The sequence below is a fragment of the Rhagoletis zephyria genome, unplaced genomic scaffold (genome assembly GCF_001687245.7).
Source record: "Rhagoletis zephyria isolate East Lansing unplaced genomic scaffold, Rhagoletis_zephyria_1.1 Rzeph_scaffold_00315, whole genome shotgun sequence".
In the NCBI taxonomy this organism is placed as follows: Eukaryota; Metazoa; Arthropoda; class Insecta; order Diptera; family Tephritidae; genus Rhagoletis; species Rhagoletis zephyria.
Genome location: NW_016157399.1, coordinates 305776 through 313118, shown reverse-complemented (window position 1 = coordinate 313118; position 7343 = coordinate 305776). Strand labels below are relative to the sequence as shown.

The 7343-nt window shown below is 35.2% G+C and overlaps 1 protein-coding gene across 1 annotated transcript in view; it reads right to left on the bottom strand.

Annotated features, from left to right (window-relative positions):
- The window catches only part of LOC108358934 (uncharacterized), a 267395-nt gene that overhangs the window by 852 nt on the left and 259200 nt on the right, over positions 1–7343 (bottom strand). The gene's annotated exons all lie outside the window — the stretch shown is intronic.

The following is a 7343-nucleotide window of genomic DNA, read 5'->3' as shown; positions in this document are numbered from 1 at the left end:
GGCGTGGTTATTGAGCGATTTTAGAAATTTTCGGCCATTTGGTATGTTGTGCGAAGGTCAACAGCTGTGCCAAGTTTGGAAGAAAGTGGTGGAGCGGTTACCAAGATATACACATGTAACCATAANAAGGCCAACAACTGTGCCAAGTTTGGAAGAAATTGGTGCAGCGGTTACCAAGATATACACATGTAACCATAAGTGGGCGTGGCTACGCCCATTTTCCAAAAATTTATAATATTCTTATTTTTCGTCTAAAAATTATTGTAAATATCAATTTTGAGTGAATTATCTTCAGTAGTTACTAAAATATCGCAGTTTTCGTATTTCTGGAAATTACCGTTATATGGGAAGTGGGCGTGGTTAAAGTCCGATTTCGCCCATTTTCAATACCAACCTACCTTGAATTAAGGGAAACCTACACACCAAACTTCGTTGAGATATCTCCATTTTTGCTCGAGTTATCGTGTACACGGACGGACGGACAGACGGACGGACAGACAGACATGGCTTAATCGATTTCTTTTTTCATCCTGATCATTTATGTATACATTTGTCTATATCTATCTCGATTCGTTTTGGCTGTTACAAACAACCGTTATGTGAACAAAATTAATATACCCTTGTGCACAAGTGCGCTCGGGTATAAAAATACAGCATATTGCACATCTGTGTTAACAGGTGCAACTTTAGGCTTGGCAAATACAAATCACGTTCTACAAATCTCTCATCATGCACGTCGATTTTGTAAGTACACATTAGAGTGGTTCATAAAAACACTCTTTTTGGAAATTCCCAAACGATACATCAGAACATTGTTATTTGTGATAAAAAAAGATACACGTATTGTTTTATTTTGAAACAAAAGTTTTTTTAGAGGTCGCGCTGGTCGGTTTTTTTATAAAAACGCTCATGTTCTCAATTATTTTATTTTCGTGACATGGTAAAATGCAGCTAAAAATGTGGTTTTTACATATAATTACTCTGGTATTATTGGGGAACATTCCCTTAATTCCACACCTGTCTTGGACAGTTAGAATGGGCCTAGTTCCCGAAAATATGCTCTCGAAAAGACACTAGTAAAATGAAAACGTTGATTCTGAACGATTTACGCGTTGTCATGGGTTGGAACTTGTTACCAGGGGGTTTTTCGGAGATTTCTAATAAGGAATCTGAAGTCAGTTTTTCAAAATTCAAAATCGCGGATCCAAAATGGCGATAAATTTTTTTATTAGTGATTGGATTTGTTCGAAAACCGGCACTCGAGAGTTTCTGGGGTCGCCGATTACAAATCTGAAGTCAATTTTTTTTCTTAATTCAAAATGGCGGATCCAATATGGCGATCTAATTTAAAAAAAATATTAAAATTAAAGCGCTGATACTGAACGTTTTAAGCATTGTAAAGGGTTGAAACTTGTTTCCAGTGGGTTTCTTTGCTTGCTGATTATGAATCTGATGTAAGATTTTCTAAATTCAAAATGGTGGATCCAAAATGGCGACTAACTTAAAAAAAATGATTGGATTTGAGTTTTTTAGTTTTGAAAATCTGACATCAGATTCGTAATCAGCAATCCCCGAAACCCACTGGAAACGAGTTTCAACCCTTGACAATGTTTAAAACATTCAGTATCAACGTTTTAATTTTAGTAATGTTTTTATTAATTAAATCGCCATATTGGATCCGCCATTTTAATTAAAAAAATTAGATTTGAATTTAAAAAAATTTAGTTCAGATTCGTAATCGGCTACCCCAAAAACTATCGAGTGCCAGTTTTCGAACAAATTCAACCATTTAAAAAAAAATGGATCGCCATTTTGGATCCGCCATTTTGAATTTTGTAAAACTGACTTCAGATTCCAAATCACCAACCCCAGAAACCCTCTGGTAACAAGTCCAACCCATGATAACGCCTAGATCGTTCAGTATCAAAGTTTTAATTTTACTAGTCTCTTTTCGAGAGTATATTTTCGGGCACTAGGCCCATTCTAACTGCCCAAGACAGGTATGTAATTAAGGGAATGTTCCCCAATAATACCTGAGTAATTATATGTAAAACCCATATTTTTAGCTCCATTTTAACATGTCAAGAAAATAAAAGAATTGAGAACATCAGCGTTAAAAAAATCGACCTGCGCGCCCTCTAAGAAAACTTTTTTCAAAATAAAAAAACAAGTTTCTCTTTTTTTATCACAAATAACAATATCTTGAGGTAGCGTTTATGAGTTTCCAAAAAAAAATTGTTTAAACCACTCTAGTACACATATGTATGTATGTATGTATATTGGGGTGGTCCAAAAATGCACAGGGAAAAGTAAAGACGGAATTTTAATGCTCTCACCCCATAAGATTGTTCCACATCGAAAAAAAATTTTATCGGGGACCTATAAAAAATATTTAAATTAAAAACTATTAGAATATTTTTTGGAAAATGGGAGTGGCACCGTTCACCTATGACCACATATGTGTAGGGATGAAACGATACCATGCAGGTATCGACACTTTTACTTGGAAATAGTATCGAAAAAAAGTATCGATGCCTGAAAAATATAAGGCCTAAAGTATCGATACCCGCTCGTATCGGTACTCATTGTGTATTCCGTATTAAATTAAATTTATTTCTTTAAATCACAAGTTAATCATCCTCTGGGAATCCTAAACTCCGAATAATAAAATTTAATAATGTAGGAGGCTCATTCCACGGCAATCGATACCGAATGAAATGAAAATAAACTTAAGAATTGGAGGGTATCATTTCTAGTAACTGAGAGTAAATAAATCCTTCTTTCAAGACTGAAAGCCAAAGTTCCGAATTTTATATTAAAATCAGATATTTTTTTAACTTTTGTTTGTACCATTTACGAACTCATATGATGGGTTAATTTTCTTTAAAATTTACAAGACTGATTTTCGTAGTCTATTATCTTTTTTGCATTTTTTAAACCAGTGATTCCTAAAATGGTCCAAGTGGACCGCCAGGGGCCCACGGGAGACTCGACGGGATTTACGTTGGCGTTAAAAAATATTGTGGTCCACGAGTTGTAAGTGGGGATCCACGATACGACATGTGTCTGGTTTCGATAGTAAAGAACCAAAATGGTTGCTTTATAGCCTCTTTATTTAACTTTAATTTTTTTAGTGGTGTATAGTGCTCTTGATGCACCGCTGCACTTACCGTCACTTTGTGTCTTCATACGTGGGGAAGCCTTAAAGGCCACCTGCAGACTAAAAAGAAACGGATGTTGTATAACACTGAATGAGGCGAGGCGGAAATTGCCGGCTGAAGAGATTTGAGCACTTGTGTCTATAATGCTGAGTTTCCTGAGGGAGAATGCTGGTTTAATTCCAGCACTGAGCCCGAACTCACACACTGACTCTGGGCCAGGATCTGGGATCTTTTTCGACGTTAATGGGGATAAACTTCACTTTTCTCTTATGGAATAAGCTTCGGTCTTCCAGCTGAAGTATTTGCAGTCCTCAAAGCCATAGACTACGTGGTGGAAAATAGTGGAGGGGAAGGAGTTTACGTGTCTGCAGTGACAGACAAGCACACAAGGTATGGGCCAGCCCTCTATCTAAGTACTTCCAAACTAGTTCGGCAATGCAAGTCTCGACTAAATTATGTTGGCAAACATAACCAGCTCGCTTCACTCTGGGGGCCAACCTGTTATAGCACTCCCCACTTCGACCATCGAAGCCACCATCAGAAACTGGGTGAAAACTTCGATCAGCAACGACTGAGACCCATCGAGAGGATGCAGGCGGGAAAAACTCATGTTGCCTTCAATATCAGAGGTCTAGCAAGTTGTTTACACTTACTGAGAAGACGGGACTGTAGACAACTTGTTGGACTGCTGAATACTCACTTCACGTGGCAAATGACAACTCCATTTGCCCATCCTGCCTAGAAGAGGATGAGACTGTGAAACACTTTTTATGCTTCTTGTTTGCTTGCTTGTTTATCATCGATTTTTCTAGATTCGGTATTTTCTCTTTTTTTCAGTTTCTGAATTTGGCATAAAAAGCTTTGTGGTTTTGTTGTTTTAAGTTTTGTGTTTTAAAAATGTAAGTTATGAATATTTTTCGCATCACTTTAAAACTCGGAGAGATACAATAAAAAATGATACCTCCAACACAAATACACTATTTTACAAATACGTCACATGCAAATTAAGGAGCGAGCCAAGCATGTGAGGAGATTATGGAGTGCTTTTAAAAAATATAACTCCTCAGGGCAAGATAGAACTTTGATGGCTTTACGAGCTCTGCTTTTTTAAAACTTGCAAGTGTGTGGTCACATTATTTTAATAAATAGAACGCAAGAAAATATTTCATTTATATTATTGCATTTCCGAATTTAGTTTTGGAACTCACCCTCGATGCAAATTTTCATCGTTAGATCTAATTTTCACATTTTTTGATGAGCTTTGGGTATATGTTAGAAAGGGCAGCGGGGAGTCCACTGAAACCAGTACAGTTCTGAAAGGGGTCTACGAGAAAAGCAAGTTTGGGAACCTCTGGTTTAAACGGTCGGTGGAGAGAAAAATTCATCAGCATTGCAACAGCGTAATTTTCAAGTTTTTCGGGCAAGTGCTGATATTTTATTATATATTGAAGCAAAGCATATTTACTGTCACGCCCGTCACAAAATACACATAATAATTATTTTTTAAAAGAAAACACTCCAAGATGTGTAAACTCTAAACATGTAAAAAACTGACGAAAGTAACGCTATGACACAGGCAAATATGTGCGAATCGCTTTTGAGTATTTATATGCTTTTGTTTTCGAAAAAAGGATTATGTTGGTCACTACCGTCACATGTTACACCCGTCACAATTCAAAGTTTGACAAGTTTTAAAAAATTCGGTCAGGGACTGCTACGGTTACTTATCTGCTAATCTGAAATATATCATATATATCTTTGTGATCATCGATGATAAAGCTATTCATAAAATATATGTTGCTCGAGCGATGGGAAAACTAAGCTATACTGCCACCGATACAAAGAAACCATTACTTCTCTTGTCAGGGTAAAGTCAGTATCTCATTAGGTTTGATAGGTAACAGCCTCACGAAAATTGTAGTTATATTTAAAAATAAGGTACTTCACAAAGACGTCTACCCAGACATTGGAGATGAAAAGTACGAGCAAGGATTATTCCGCCTTTAGGTGGCACAGTCTTTTGTGTATTTGTAAAATCCGATTTTTGGAGGAATAAAGTTAGTTTTATAGTCTAATAATATGTATTTCTTTGTTCACGCTCAACTTGTCACACCCGTCACAAAGTCAAATCACACCCGTCACAATTGAATTTGGAACATATAATCTTTAATTTCCAATAGAGGTAAGGAACTTTGGCGTTAATGTTGAAAATGTTTATTTAGGTATACAATGAAATATTTAAAATCATAAACAGAAGACATAATTAGAAAAACTCTGATACAAATAAGTAGTAGCAAATTTCGCTTGCGTACTCTTCACACCCGTCACAGTGACTAAAATTCTTACATATATTTCCTTTGGATTAAAGTGTTTTTGAATTTTTTTTCTAGGCATTGTGTATACTTCGAAAACCTAACAAAAAATACTCGTTTAAAAAAATTGTATGTTATAATTGAAGAATTAAACCTTAAAAAGTAAGTTGAAATGTCACACCCATCACGTGGAATGAGCCAGGAACTAAAAATATATAAAACTCCGTTACATAGCAGAACTATATGTTTAATGATTAATAGTATTTACACAGATACATATACATACATTGGAAATAATTACAAGTTAATCTTATTTAAGAAAACATTTATTAATAAAATATTTCAGCGAAAAAAGTCTTCTTTTGTTGTACTTCCCAAGAATAGGAGTTTTTCCGAATGTTTGCCAGTCAACCGATTTCTTGACGTGGTTATTGTTGCTCCTGCTTTCAAAAACAATCATTCACAAGGAACAGATGTTGCAACTATATCTGAATATGATCGCGCCTGTTTATACAACAAAGGAAACGCAGTTTTCAGCTCCTCCCATTCTTCTAATGGGTTCGACTTCAGGGAGGATACTGGGCTGGATAAAAAAAAAGAAACGTATTTTTCAGGGCTGCAAACCACTCCAAAAATCGATGCGGTTCGGTTCAGTGGTTCGAACCACTTAGAGAAAACTTGCACCGGTACAAGAACCGGTTCATGAGTACCTCTGAACCGCCGGTTCGGTTCAAATGGTTCAATTTTGTATACTAATAGCCAGTTTCACGAAAGCAATAATGAATGATTTTGTTTTTATATGAATTTAATATGGAAGCTGACCGAAAAAAAATAATGTTTCACTTAAATTGCTTTCGTGAAACCGGCAGTAAGTGATACAAATGTCATAAAAATCTTATAAAACCTATATGTATGTATATATCGTCCCCCAGCAGCATGAATGTGCAAATTTACCAATTTTGAGTTATTGAGTTGAATTGATTAAGCTTTAGGTGTGCTATGTTATACCAAAACCCAAATGCCTGCGAACACGCAAACCACAATATTTTATAATGTCAATTACCTGAATATATGTACAGTTAAGTCTCATAAAATAACATTCAAACTAGATTTCCCAACATTTTAATATTTACGTTAATGTTTCTGGCATAAGGGGACGATATGTGTGTATAAAAACAAAAAGCCTTGTTATTGAGATCATATTAATTTATAATATTTATCAAACATTTCAGTATAATAAAGTGCAATTAAAGAGCCTTAAAACTCCCGTTTGTTTTTGCTGACGGTTCTACGGGTTTTGTTTCATATAATGCTCGAAACGATTTTTATATGTATGGCTGAAAATGCTTAACCGAGAAGAAGAAAATTTTAAATTAAAACTAATTCTAAGGTCCTTCAAAGTTGCACTTTATTAAATTTAATGCGCTATAAAACTGCACACTCGATTTTTTTTGATTAATTCTGACTAAAAAGTTTGAAACTTATGTAGATGCAACACATATTGTTGAAATTTGCGGATTCTTTTTAATTTTCTTTCAAAGTTTGAAATTTGGATTCATATACCTATGTAGGTTTTGTTATATAATAAGCTATACTTTTATACAAAATTAATGATAACAAGTAAGAAAGTCTAAGTTCGGGCGGAGCCGAACATTAAATACCCGGCGCAAGTATTAAATATATGTTACCACCTTTCCGAAAGCTACCGCTACATGATAACCCGGGGTGTATACATTTTAAGTAAATTAGCGTCCTTAAATTTCGAAATATTGAAATTTCAAGCATTTCTGAAATTTACCGTTATATGAAAAGCGGCCTCAATTTTAGTCCGATTTCAACAATTTTCAACGGTTTGCTTTTATGTGGCAAG